General features: G+C 42.6%; 1 long non-coding RNA gene across 1 annotated transcript in view; it reads left to right on the forward strand.

Annotated features, from left to right (window-relative positions):
- Positions 1 to 1457: 1457 nt before the first annotated feature.
- Positions 1458 to 15172, forward strand: part of LOC125753558 (uncharacterized) — a 33175-nt gene continuing 19460 nt past the window's right edge. The window contains exon 1 of the long non-coding RNA XR_007405671.1: positions 1458 to 3501. This is a non-coding gene — a long non-coding RNA (uncharacterized LOC125753558). The remainder of the gene's footprint in view (positions 3502 to 15172) is intronic.

Raw genomic sequence — 15172 nt, forward strand, 5'->3', positions numbered from 1 at the left:
TGTGATGGTTATTAAACCATTTTGGAAGTAAAACCCAATTTACAGTAATTTCTCATCCCGCTTCAGAGAAAAGTTCAGTTGTGTGCGCAGGGGCGGGAGGCCTTTCCCATAGCCCGTCCTGGGTTGTTGGAGAGAGCACTGAGTGGGCCAACCCATCCCCAGACACAACCACTTGCAAACATTGCGGTTTGCACCAAGAAGGGGTCCTCGGTATCCATCACTGTTTAATTCCAAATGGGCACCTTTACCGGAAGCGTTTGCCACATTTTCTTGCCAATGTGTTTTCCTGCACGCAAGCGGCCACCCTTTCGTCTCCCCCAACCAAACGTAGTGATGAATTATTTGAAGCACCATGAATTTTTTTAAAGCCGTTATAAATCTGGTAAGTGAGCTTAATGTTTCTGTCATGATGTTTAAGAGGGATCTTTTAAATATTTAGAAAACATGGGAAGTACCATTTTAATATATAATCAACACACTTTAAGACCATTCAAATATGAAATAGCACAGTTCAGACTGCGTCTTTAACAATCCCAAAGAGCAGAGAAATTTAAGAAACGCCGGTCTTCATTTTTTTTCCTCCACGGACGAGCACAGATTTGGAGGTCTTCCAGGTGGAAGTGGATTTAGAACAGGATTATCCCTCTCACTAGCGCTGGGTGGCCTTGATTGAATTGTGCAGCCTCTCTGAGCTTCCGGTTTCTCATCTGTCTCCCCGGCCCTCGGACGTCGTTCCAAGGCTGAAAACAAGTCAAAGGGTGTGAATGTACACACTACATGGAGAGGGCTCTGTGATCGATCTAGTAGCTCTGTCACTTAATGGCTGGGAGAACTTGGACAAGTCCCTTAACCCCTTCCGAGCCATACTTGTCGCATCTGTAAAATGGGCCAGATAATGCAAAGTCCATAGGGTCGGTCTGAGGAGCGGAGATAATGATTTGAAAGTACTTGATGATTTGATGAGCTTGAGAAGTAGCAGTTCCTCCAGCAGTGGTGGCTCATGCCCACTGAAGCTTGTGGAGGGCACACAGGGGCCCTCAGGGAACGTGCTGGAGTGAACGGAGGAACCATAAGGCATCATCCATTTAAGAGATGGTGAGCACTGTTTTGCCTGCCTTTGCAGTCTGCAAACTTGACCTTCACATTGGCTTTCCTAGCCATTTGGGAAAGAAACACCAGCGATGTGAGGACCGAGGGAAGGACTAGAGCGAGGAAAAGTATCCCCAGGAACCTTTAGTCTAGAGTGGAAATAAGGCAACCAACACCCTAGGTTGCCTGGGACGGAGGGCTTTCCCAGTACAGGACAGCCCCAGACAAACCAGTAGGTCACCCTATGTTTAGACAGAATTCCTCTTCCAAGTGTCAAGCCCACGGCTCTGCAGGCCATGGCTTACGACAGCCCCAGGCCCCCAGAAAACCTTCCTTCCTATTTCTAACTCCGAAGTAGTTGTGTTTCTCTATAGAACAATCTGGAATGTTCCAGACAGTCTCAAGAAACAGAAATGGTTGCTAGGCAATGTCTTCCCTCCACAGAGGGCTCAGGAACTTGACTCTTCCAGAAAGTTCTACAGGTACCAGTGACAGAGCTGCTGATGGCCGTCCCTACTGGCAGCTGCGGCTCTGTTTAGTGCATGGTATGGTGGGAGCAAGCAGGATCAGGGCAGGGTGAGTCCCTTGCTGTCAGCCTTGCAGTGTTCTACCGGGAATCACCAGGAAGCAGTTGAGAGAGGTTGACATGACTGCAAGGCCACTCTGGGGAAGTCGATTTGGCAGGAGTTAATCAGGGAGCCCTGTCAGCATTTCAGGGACGGCTTGTGGTTTCCCGTCCATCCACAATGAACACTGGCAGCCTCCCTAAGTACCCAGAACCACTGAAACTTTCCTCTGTGGCCACCCCAGCCGAGGAAGCATCTGGGCGACTCTGAAGGGTCCACAAGCCCTATAACCTTCGGTGCTTCTATCGCAAACCTCCCCGGGTGGTCTGGCTCAACAGCCAGGACTCGCTCACCAAAGTCTTTGTTCATCCCAATAGCAAACCAGCTGGATCATCTTGCAATTAAAGGTTTTATTTTGCATCTTGGCCCTCAGCCCAACTGCTGGCTCTTTCCTTTTTCTCATCCCCATCCATCCCTTGCTCCCTTGGATCAGAATGAAGAGCTGCAACGAATGTGTCTGCCAGTAGGGCCTCTGTTGTGAGCACCAAGGCTGCCATGGTTCAGTAAGCCAGTCTCGGGCTGGAATAACACACATGCCGGGGCCGCTAACCTCAAATATGAATATGCTGGCATTTCACATCATAAAGAATAAAGGAGGAAAAAAGAGAGGGAGCAGCTCGCAGGGAAATGGACTTCTCTGAATGCAGCAGCTACCAACTCTCGATGCAAACTGCTGTGTGGAATAATTGTCAAATGCTTGCATAAACACATAAATAAGATAAATTTATTTTCATTATTCATATTTGGTGCTCTTTCCTTCCACTTATTTATGCTTTAAACAACAGTTACAGTAAATATAACGATAAAAAAGTGCCTACAGTGGCCAGGAAGATGATCAAGAAGCCCTGATATACAGCAATTCATGTTTCTTCTTGACAATCACTAACGAATCTTAACTGGAGCCATGTTACGTTCCCATGTGAGTGATAAGCAATGATTTATTATGAAGTGTCATGAAATCGGAATGCCATACAGTGAGACATGAGCTAGTGGAAAATGTTTTCCCTGTTTCCCAACCTCATTACTCAAAGATGCAGTGTCCCTTTACCAAGCCTAATTTAACTGACTTTTTTGAGTACTCTACTCATTGGCGATGGAAATTGGCCAAGGAGAGGATGTCCAGTGAAGTCCAATGCCTCATGCCACAGCTCTAGTGTAGCTGGTGCCAGGGCTGGCCAGCAACCCGGGAACTGTGCGAATTGGCCAGCATTCAAAACTATGATCCCAGGAATCATCTCAACTCCCAGCCAGAGCAGCAAGGATACTAATGCACTGTGGGGAAATGAAACCCACAGCAAGAGAAGAAACCCAAAGGGCAACTTTGATGATTTTGGACCTTGTATGATCCCCATGTCATGCCATCCTACTTGGAACTCCTGTCTTGATCAATTAAAACTTGCCCAATGGTAAATGAGCCAGCTGAGCCTACAGAAAGAGCCCAGCCTTTAGAACCAGCTCTTCCACGTACCTCCAAAACTGGGTGGTAGATGGCACCAATGGCCCCAGTCTTTACCCTTCCTATCCATGCTCTTCACCCATGTCACTTTGTAATACCCCCTCATCCTGAATCTAGGCTCAGCTGCAAGGCTTGCTTCTGCCGATCAGATGTTAGCAGATATGATGCCAACAATGGTTTGAAAAGATTCCGCGATGATTGCACTTGCTTACTCTGTACCTATGCCAGTGCTTTCACAACAGCCCACACTAGCCTCCTAGAGGATGAGAGAGATGTGGAGCAGAGCCAGGTCACTCTGGTTGTCCCAGCCTTGGTACAAGGGAGTCCAAGGTCAGCTCTTCCACTCTTTCTCTACTACCCCCCGCCCCTCTACTACCCTTCTTCCTCTGGGCCCCTTTTTTTCTTGGATGTGTTGAATCCTAAAAGGAGGGATGGGAGGGAAGGAGGACAACCCCTCATATTAATGAAGCATCTTTTGTCAGCCAGGGCCCCCTGTGGGGCTGGCATCTAGGGTCTGACTCTCTAGTAGGGTTCCGTGCAAGTCCCAAATCCTGATGTAGGAGATGTGCTCCATTCCAGATGACTTCTGATTCCCCTAAACACTTCCCCTGCCCTCTCGTGGTTCACTCTCCATGTTCTTGCCACTAAATGCCTCTTTTCCGTCTAGGGCTGGGTACCAGCAAGCAGCAAGAGAGCTCTTGACTTACTGACAATTTCCACATCTTTTTTTCTTACCAAAAGTGTGAGAGTGTAAGGAGTTGCCTGTCCCTCTTTTGCTCTGCCTCCTATCTCCAATGTCTTTTGCTCCTTCTCAATAGTCATGAGTGTAGACCAGAGAGTCTGCTGCATAAACGTTGCCCAACAAGAAATTAGGTGCTCCTCTCCCCTCCTCACCAGAACCTACTCCTTCAAGTGCTTCCTGTAGAGTCACTCACCTGGCTTCTGTGGTCCCCTCGACAGCTTTTCAATGAATCCCTCTAGTCTTTTCCTAGATGGGTTAGTGGCAGGTAAGAAAAATGGTGATCAATGACCTGTTCTACCATTTAATAAATCTCGTGAAAATAGCAATTTCTCTACTCCCCCTTTCTATTTTTCTTTACTTTTTATTTTGAAATTATTTTAGACTTAAAGTAGCAAAAATAGTAGAGAGAAGCTTAACCCGGCCTCCTGTGATGTTAACATCTTACCTAACCGCAATGCAATTACCAAAACCAGGAAAAGAACATTGGCTCAATAATATTCACTAAACTATAGACCTTACTTGACTATTACCCTAATTTCCTTTTGCGGCTCCTAAATTTTGCTAATCTAGGCTCTCACATTGGATTTAGTTGTTGTGTCTCCTTCTCCTCCCATCTGTGAAAAATCCCTCAATCTTCCCTTGTCCTTTCTGACATTAACACTGACCACAACCGATCAGTTGTTTTGTAGAACGTGTCCCAGTTTGGGTTTGCCTATTATCTCGTCATGATTAGATTGAAGTTATGTGCTCTGGGCAAGAACACCAAAAAAAAGGAACGATGTGCTTTTCTTGGTGCATCATATCAGAGATTCCACGATGTTGATATGTCATTACTGGTGATGTTAATTTCATTATGTGGTTAAGGTGGCATGTGGCAGCTTCCTTGAAAATATAAAGTGTGCAGCTCCAATAATCTTAATTTTGTGGCATTAGCCAAAGTGTCACAAAACAAAGAAATTCCATTCAATTTCCTATTACCCTGTGTGATTTGGGACATATAATTTAATGTTTCTCTGGACCACATTTTCCTCACCTGGAAAAGGAAAACCAAGACAATCACCTCGCAAGATTGCTAGAAAGATTAGTGACTGTATAAGCACTGTCTTTGGCAGGTGGCCGAGTAGACCCTCAAAAGAGGATCCTTCTAAAAACTTCTTGAGCAATCTGCACACCCTTACAAAACACAGCGCGTGTAATCATCATCTGTATATAGAGAGGACAACTGGAACCGACTTTATCACAATAGTCTCTTCTATAGATATCTGATGACTCATCACCTCCCCAAATACTTTGCTGTTGTCTGTCCCAGATCACCCCAGACTGCCTTTTTGATGTTAATTGGTAGCCAGTCTGAACCACTGGGTCATGCTGGAAGGCAGGATCGCATGGGAGTTAGACATCTGGTCCCCAGAATCAGAGAGCTCTTGGTTCACATCCTGGCTGGGATCTTTTGGGCAAGTTGCTAAGATTCTCTCAGCCTCAGTGTCCTCCCTCCTCCCCATACACAGGGTTGTTGTAAGGGTTAAATAAGAAGTAATAGCTCTCAGCATGGTGTCTAGCACCTAGTAAGGATGCAATAATTATATAATTGTCTGTAACTACCATTTACTCATTCAACAAATGTTCATGAGGCACCCACCATGTGTCACACACTGCTGAAGTGTTCAGTAATAGCCCTGAAGAAGGTAGACAATGTCCCTGGCCTAACTGAGTTTATGTCACAATGACAAAAAAAAAGGAAAGAAAGAAGAAAGAAAGAAAGAAAGAAAGAAAGAAAGAAAGAAAGAAAGAAAGAAAGAAAGAAAAGAAGAAAAGAAAAGAAAAGAAAAGAAAAGAAAAGAAAAGAAAAGAAAAGAAAAGAAAAGAAAAGAAAAAAGAAATACATGAAATACATAGACAAAAAAAAGGCGGGGAATAAGTAGCATCATATCACATCTCTTAAGCGCTGTGTTGGGTAAATGAACTTACCAACACTTCCCCAAACAAGCCTCCATCCTTACACCTGGCTGTTCCCTCGATGTGAAGGATTGCCTGCCCCATCTTCCTGTGTTAAAGTCCTCTCCTCTTCTTCCAGGCCTATCTCAGCTTCCCCCCATTTCTTCTTTTGTTCTCTGATTCATTAATTATATGTGATTACTGCCTCATGGCACCCATCTCTCCCCTCCACCCCTACATTAAGAGTGTCCCAGGGTCTTTTCTGTGATGCTATTACTTCTGTGCATGTTCATCACACCACTTATAAGCCTCCAGAGCAGCCTTAACTTCCCTTTGGCAACACTGATCTGTTTTTTGTTACATGGTTTGTGTTCAACCTTCTTTACCAGATTATAAATTTGTTCCCTGTGAGCAGAGACCCCCATCTGCCTAATATACTTGCTGAGACCCTTTTATTGAAGTCAGGGCCTGACACGAGTAAATGTTCAAGTGCTTGCTGATGAAACAAATACATCAACAAGTAGCCATATCTTAACCCTCTTCCTAAATTGTGGCTACGCCTGACTCATTTAACATTTGTTGAAAGGAACTGAGACATAGCAATACTGGATATATTTGCTCCACCAATTATTTTGCTTGTGCTTTTGACCTCCTCATTTTACTATCCTTAAAATACATCCCTTTCTCCTTAAAGAGTTTTTTTGTTACATTGCAAGAGATATGTGAAGGTAAGAAAAAGAATACATGTAAGGCATTTTGGTTGCCTTGACGATGGAGGCTTCAAAAATCACAGGGATTGCTTTTGTTGCCAATATATAGTCTCTGATTTTTCTTGAACTTATACAAAAACTGTTTGTCCTTATTCTATTATCTCTGATGATTTAGCAAGGGATTATTACTAATTTTACTGGAAAGGAAACTCTGAAGACCACATTTTTCCCTCTAGTACTCATGTAGGCTGCCAGGAAAAGAAAACAAAAAGTGCCAAGTTGTGGCTTTGAGAGTTTATCCTCTCCCTACAATGTCCTTCTCTTCTTCCCACCCTTAACACCACTCTTCAGGCTCAGAAGCCAAAAGAAAAATAAATAAATAAATAAAAGAAGAAAGAAAAGAAAAAAAAAAAGACCATAAATCTCACTTTCCCAGCCTGAAGTGCACATCTTGGGAAACAGATTGGAAAATCTTTCTGGAAAAAGTTGACTGAAATTTGAAACCCATACGTCATATTGTTTATGTCATTCATGAAAAACATTATAAAACTCTTCTAGATAAAGGACAGTCTCAAGTTTTTGCACTGCACACACAGAGTGTGAAAGTTGTGATGATTCCTCTTTAGTGACAGAATGTAATCTTCTTATTTCCTGGTTCATAACCATCTAGATCTAAAAGTCAACCAACTAAAACATTCAAATGTGCCATAGGGAATAAAGCATTCATGTTTTTATAAACCATACATCCCAAACTTGTTTTGGAAAGCAGATCTTATTAGATATTCAATATGCTGGGCCAAAGAATAATTATTTTACTGAAAATGTCTGTGCTAACCTCAATGACTTAGAGTGCTTAGGGATATCTTGCCTCTGCGCCCCAACCACGCTGGCTTTCTTTCAGTTCCTTGAACAAGTCAAATTCATTACTGTCTAAGGGCCAACTATTTGGGGTCTTCTCTAAGAATTCTCTTTCTTTCTTTCTTTCTTTCTTTCTTTCTTTCTTTCTTTCTTCTTTCTTTCTTTCTTTCCCTTTTCTTTCTTTCTTTCTTTCTTTCTTTCTTTCTTTCTTTCTTTCTAAGATTTTATTTATTTGGGGCACCTGAGTGGCTCAGTGGTTAAGCGTCTGCCTTCGGCTCAGAGCATGATCCCAGGATCCAGGATCAAGTCCCACATCAGGCTCCTTGCAAGGAGCCCGCTTCTCCCTCTGCCTATGTCTCTGCCTCTTTCTCCGTGTGTCTTTCATGAATAAATAAAATAAATCTTTAAAAAAAAAGATTTTATTTATTATTTATTTGAGAAAGAGACGGAGAGCATGAAAGAGAGATCATAAGCAGAAGGGAGAGGGAGAAGGAGAGGGAGCAGCAGACTTCCCACTGAGCAGAGAGCCCAACGCAGGGCTTGGTCCCAGGACATTGGGAACATGACCTGAGCCAAAGACATATGCTTAACTGACTGAGCCACCCAGGTGCCCCAAGAATTCTTTCTTTAATCCTTTATCTGGATGGTTTTGTTTCAACTAATTCTTCAGATCCTAACATAAAAGACCCTCCTCATAGAAGCCTATTGTGACATCCTCTCTCTTCTCCAAGATATACCCAAGCACACATGCAGACTAGATTAGAACCCCCTATATTTTCTCATGAATCCACATGATTTTCTGCATAATGTTTGCCTCTGTTGTAATTTCTTAATTATTTGTGTTTGCCCCAAAATATTTTCCTCCCTAGACCATAAAAGTAGGGATCGTTTCACTCTTGATCATCACTTAGTATATAGTAAGCACACCGTAGAGACATAATAATTAATTGAGTGAATTAATTGAGTTAATGAATGGGTTTGCTAGTAGGGTCTGGAAAAACCTAGCTGAGGAAAGTCTAAGAAGCAGGTCAAACCTGAAGATGGATAGACTTAGGATTACTCAAGAGAGCACAGTCTGAAAATAAAGACCCAAATCATAGTCAAGACCATGACCTAGAGTGCCTTGTCCAGTGTGAGGAACAAAAGGAAGTCAATGAATAAAAGCCTCAGATGAGTAATGAATGGGACAGGAGTGGCTTCAGATGCAGTTCATGCAATGGGTCAAGGTAAGTGGTTTAAACCTTAAACTGTGAAGAGTTTGAGGGACTTTGAGCCCTTTTTTTATATGACCCAGAGGCCAAACCTACATTTGAAAGAGAAGGAGAGGGACAGCCCTGGTGGCGCAGCGGTTTAGCGCCGCCTGCAGCCCAGGGCGTGATCCTGGAGACCCTGGATCCAGTCCCACATAGGCTCTCTGGATGGAGCCTGCTTCTCCCTCTGCCTGTGTCTCTGCCTCTCATTCTCTCTCTGTGTCTCTATGAATAAATAAATAAAAATAAATAAAAATAAATAAAAATGAAAGAGAAGGAGAACCTTTCATCAAACTATCTTAGCTATGTGAACTTAAGCCGATCATCTCTGAGACTCAATATCTTCGCCATGATATGGGGGCATCAACACCTACTTCTACAACAGGATGGTGTGTGTGTATAAAAGAATATTATATATGGAAAATTTTATGTCAGAGTTCTTTCAGATTCTTCTACTCAGTGATTCCAAGAAGCTCCTATCCAAAAATGAGCTCTGCCTCTTTTTGGGTTTTCTCAAGATATATGTTACTGTTAGCTGTGTCTGCTTTATGAACCCTCTAGAGACTAGAAGCTTATTGAAGGGAAGAGACTTGTCTTACTCAACACATATCTGCGGGTAGATTCCTGGTAGCACACAGGTTGGGTCAAGAGACAGAAATGCTGACCCTCTTCAGGGGTCCCATGCATAAATGAAGACCACAGGATTAGCAATCAGCTCCAAGGCTGGATGTGATCCTTCCACAAGTAACCATTCTTTGGAAACTATCTGACATCACATAGGAAACACTTGATAAATATGGAATGAATGGATGAATGAATGAATGAACTTGCCTTTGGTTATGCATAGCAATAAAAAAAAAAAGAAATTTAACTTTGTCTTCTAGACTTTGAATGCCTCTGCCAGCAACTAAATCTCTTCCAGGGAGGGCAGATGGCGGCCTGTACAATGAACAATTTAATCTTTAGAAAATGGAACAACTTTGCCAACAAACTCCATTTTTCTCCACGAACACATTGTCAATAACATGTGCTCTCAAATATGTGGTGAAATTGATGACTGGGCCCTGATTTATGGAAACAACAACAAATTAAATGATTACCTTTCTCTTTCCTAGCTTGGGGTCCTTCTGACCAGCCATGAATTTTTCCCCCCGTGTTCTAATAATAGAGGAGGTCTAATCAAAATTCCTGGCTGTCTGACTGTGTATGTGGAGTAGAAGAAAGAAAGAAGAGTGTCCAGGGTATCTTAATTTAAAACCACAGGGGGAAAGTCACTTATGTGATAATGAAGATTTACTTAGCAAGCCGCTGGTGCCCCCTCCTCATATAAAAGCAGATATTGAGGGAGTCTTTCATACAAACACTTTCGTGGCCATTTATTTAGATCCTTGTAAGAAATTTCCTTGGTTTTGGATGAAATTGAGGCTTTGCATTTGCATAAAAATAGACCAGGGTTGGGGAGGGGTATTTAGAGAAATAAAAGTCTCCAGATAGTAGCCATATTGAGTATTTAAGACTGTTCCTAAATCACTCCTGGTTCAGAAAAAGTCCCCATCCAGCATAGTGGTTCTGAACTTGTATTTGGATTAAGAACTTTCTTGAGAATCTGATGAGAACTACAGATCCTCTCTCCAGACAAGATGAATAAACAAATGAGTATTTACAAATGCATACACACATATACACCAAAAAGCAAAATTTCACTTATAATGTCATCTCTTGTCTTTGCCATAAACTTGAAGAACTTGAGTAACAATTGCTGCTCAAAATTCTAGACATCACCAACCTTCCCATAATGCTCGTCTTAGGTTAAGAATCACTTCACTGAAGGAGTCTTTGTTTTCCTTAGGCTATGAGAATTTTTCATTGTTTCAGGCTGTGAACTTCTTTGTCCATCTGGGGAATCCCAAGGAGCCCTTCTTAAAACTAATACTTTTAAAGACATAAAAAAAAATACTTAAGAGTTTTTTAAGAATCATGGAAGTACAGTTACCAAATACTAAAGAAGCCAATGTGTCACAGTGTAATAAATGAATTTATGTACATTAAACAGCAGGACCAGCACTAAGGCTAATGATCACTATGATTTCAAAGTAAAGATAAGTGTATATGACGCTGCAAGATATCTTCAACAACTGTAATGTGACATAAAAGTACCTGTAATGTTTTGGTGAAAATATTAGTGGTGAAAATCTTTTTTTTTTTTAAGATTATTTATTTATTCATGAGAAACACAGAGAGAGAGAGGCAGAGACACAGGCAGAGGGAGAAGCAGGCTCCATGCAGGGAGCCTGACATAGGACTCGATCCCAGGTCTCCTGAATCACACCCTGGGCTGAAGGCGGTGCTAACCCACTGAGCCACCCGGGCTGCCCTTGGTGGTGAAAATCTTGATAAGGCTACTACTACTGTGATTTGGTGTCTACATACAGATGTGAAGGAAATGCTGGATTTCAGTTAGAGGTTTGTGAAATGAAAGATGTAACTTTCTTTCCCATCCAAGTTTCATTGGATCCCTTGAATTCGATGCATAGCTGTCAGGTGAAGGTTTGCTTCATAGCATGGAAATGACTTCATGCATGTTTCACCATCTTATTTTCCCATTGCTGCTTACCGAAACACTGCCTAATTAACAGGGCATTGATGTGACTATGGCATACCTTTAATTGGCTTGGCTCTGAAGCGATGACTCTAACTACCATGCCTATGGCATAGAGGCAGCTAAGAGCAGAAGAAAGTTCTGTTGAAGACCTGTTTAACTAGAACATAAACTACAAGAAGGCAAGGACCAAATCATCACATTCCAAGTAGAACACCCAGCACCTAGCCCAGAGTCAAGCATGGGAAAATCTCTCAGTAGATATTAATGCAATTAAGGAGTATATTTTAGCAACCTGCCATGTGGCCCTTCCTGGAGTGTTTAATCCAAGAAGCCAGCATTTCATGGATGTCCCTGTCTATAGATCTTTGAAGAAAAGTGACCCACTATTAAGTAGAGGGAAGTCACATCCACAGGTATTCAAAAAGAGTTATTTCCAAAAAGAACAAATGATGGGAAACTTACCCTGTATAGGACAGATAGTAAATATTCTAGACTTCGCGAACTAATACAATCTGTCACAACTGCTCAGCTCTGCCCTTGTAGCATGAAGGAGGCCATAAATAATATGTAAACAAATGTGTGTGTCTGTGTGCCAATAAAACTTTATCAATGGACTCTAAAATTGGAATTTCATATCATTTTGATGTGTCATGAAATATTATCCTTCTTTTGATGTATTTCAAAGTCCTTTAAAAATGTAAAAATCATTGTTAGCTCGTAGACCATATAAAGACAGGCCGCAGATGGGACTTGACCCAAGGGCCATAGAGTCGGGGATGCAGCTCTGATTTTACTCTTGGTTGCTAGTGGGTTGGTTTTGCTAGCCTGGGCCGTCTCCACCAGTGTGGGCTTTGTTATGTCCCCTGTTCCACCTTTGGGGATTTGTATCTGCAGATGCTCCACCTGGGCATGTACTCCTCCAGTGTCCCACCCCTCACACCATGGGTGGCCCTACTCAAATATCACCTTCTAGAGAGGCTTCTCTGGTCCCTTCTCAGAGTGGTCATGCTGCCCTTCACACCAACAGCCCCTCATTTTTCCAGCCCCCTTCCTCATTGTTCACAGTGTAATAAATGAATTTAACCAACCAGAGGATTTCCTTTCCCAAAACCAAGGTTGGTTTTAAGTGTAATCATACTTAAAATTAAATTCTGAGAGAGAGCTGTGGTGTCATATTGGTCATCAAATTGCTTTATGATTTTGTGGAAATGTGCTAGGCCTCAATTTACTTTCTTTCTTAAATGGACTTAATGACACTTGCCCTTCCCACCTCACACCACAGGCGGGAAGGGTAAGGAAGAGAATAAATTTGAATACACTTTCCAGAATGTGAAGAATGGGCTGCCTCCAGGCCAGTGTGATCAGCAGCAAGCTTTAGACACTTGTTCTTCCTTCTCTGGCTATATTAGTCAGCTCAGGCTCCCATAGCAAGGTACCACAGATTGGGAGCTCTAACAACAGAAATTTATTTCCCCAGAGTTCTGGTGACTGGACGTGCAAGATCAAGGTGTCTGCAGGGCTGGTTTTCTCTTTGGCTTCTTTCCTTGGCTTGCTGTTGGTTGCCTCCTTGCTGTCTCTTCACATTGTCTTTCCTCTCTACCCACGAATCCCCAGTGTCTCTCATGTGTCCTAATCTCCTCTTCTTATAAGGACACCAGTCATATTGGATTAGGACCCTCTCTAATGGCTTCATCTTAATATAATCACCTCCTTAAGGGCTTTTTCCACAAATCTAGTCACATCCTGAGGTACCAGAAGTTAGTTCATCAACATATGAATCTTGAGGGGACACAATTCAGTCCATACACTGGCTTCCATGTTGGTTGTCAATAAAGCATATGTCATTATTGCTTTAACTTCAATGGTTGCTTCTCATGACCACCATCCAGCCCCTGCCCCTGCCCCTGCCCCTGCTCCTGCCCCCAGCCTCAGAGGGAACAGTTCGTAGCAATGGGAACCTCCATACAAGCTTTCCATTAACGTTCTACACAAAAGATGAGAGGTCTACCCTATCTCCTCATTTATAACTATGCTTCACAGGACCAAAAGTTTCCTAGCAAATTTTATAAGCGAGATATTTAAAATCAATATTATTGCTTCTCAACAGTTGAATTGGGGGTAGAGGAAATAGTTTAATTCCTTCGAGGAAGAGCACCTTGTTCAGTGTTTTTTTCAGTGCACAAACAGGATCACAGGGCAGAGTCTGAGGAAGCCGCCAGGAGTGTGGTTAGCGATGATGGTGTAACTGGGGGCAGGGGAGGGGTAGGTAGAGGAATGTCCAAATCCAGAATCCACCTCTTACTAACCATGGTGACCAATGCTTCATGAGCCAGTTGACCCTTTGTAGAACGATACTGCTGATAATACCCACCTTGGTTTGGCAGGGCAGGGATAGGGTTCTCTTTCCCCCACCAGCCTCACATCATGCCCAGCAGCAGGTGAATCTTCATTATCTGATAACAGCAGGTGTTTTTACTGCCGGGCAAGTGAACCCCAGGTTCTTGAAGGTCTCCTGTGAATTCTCTGTGTGTCTGGAAATTTACTTGGTCACTCTTATTTGAGAAGTAACTAGACCATATTGTCAGGAACTTGTAAATGAGGGCCTCTATCTTTATAAACAGTTGCACATTGTGGGGGTTTTTTTATATTTGTAGGTGTTGTGAAGGAATTTACATAAAAATGCAGGTTTTGGGGTGGGGAGGGGAAGAGCAAAAGAAAGAGAGATAGAAGCAAAGAACGTTGTAGTAGAGAATTGCACAAGTCATATATTCTACTGATTCCCTGCAAGAAGGGCAATTGATTAAATGGCAGTAATCAATCAATCAATCAATCAATCATACATTAGAGCAGTAGTTCTCAATCTTGGCAGCATATTAGAATCCCCTGGGGAGCTTTTAAAAATCCCAATGCCCAAGCCATGCCCTGGACCAATTAAGGCAGAACCTCTGAGAGTGAGCCTAGGTATGAGTGTTTTAAAGCTCCCCGGTGACTCCCATGTGGAGCGGGGCCAACGAGGAGAATGTGCTCAGAGGCACAAGGCACAGATCATTCCATGCCACTTACTAGCTCTGAATATAGCTCTGAATATACTAGCTCTACTTAACACCTCTGAGCTTGTTTCCTCATCCATCTTGAAGATTAGACATATTTGGTTAAACACATGGGCTCTACGTCATGAACATGCTTGGTTGATAAATAACAGGTATTTCTTGTTACTATTCTCATCATCCAATGGATGTGAACTCTAGGCCTCCAGGTCACCATCTGCAAAATGGTGAGGACAGGGAGGATCCCTGAGGTCATTCGCTTCCATTTTCATGACTCTACAAGGGTAGAGCCATGGGCAAAGTAGGAAGAAAAACTCATGTTTCTTCACTGAATGACAATGATGGGCCAGGCACTGGGCTGACATGGCACTGGGCGCTTCGGAGATGTGTTGAACAAAACAGTCACCATCCCCACCCTCCTGAAGGCTAGTGGAAGAGCCAAGCATTAAACCAATACTCACTTTATTAATAGCAAATTGGAGATAGGAGAGAAAAAAATCTGGATTTTCTTTTTCTGGGGTAAGAGAATTTGCTTATTCTGGAATAAGCAAAGGTCTTTCTGACAACATGAAACTTAAGCCAGTGAGTAAGTGATCGAGTGTGGAGCAGGAATCATCCAGGCAGGGTCATGGAGGGGCATTTTAGATAAGGCATACAGCAGGTTCACAGATTGTGAAGTGGGAAGGAGATTGACATTTCTGTGGAGATTTTGTTTAAAATATAAATAAATGAATTTTTTACTCTTTTTTTTTTAGAGCATCTCAAGGGACTCAGGCATTCCATAACATACTTTGGAAAAACATTGGTAGAGTTAGATGAGTCTGGGTGAGAGATCCATACAAATCTTGATTTCACTC

This window comes from Canis lupus, chromosome 24 (genome assembly GCF_003254725.2).
Source record: "Canis lupus dingo isolate Sandy chromosome 24, ASM325472v2, whole genome shotgun sequence".
Lineage (NCBI taxonomy): Eukaryota > Metazoa > Chordata > Mammalia > Carnivora > Canidae > Canis > Canis lupus.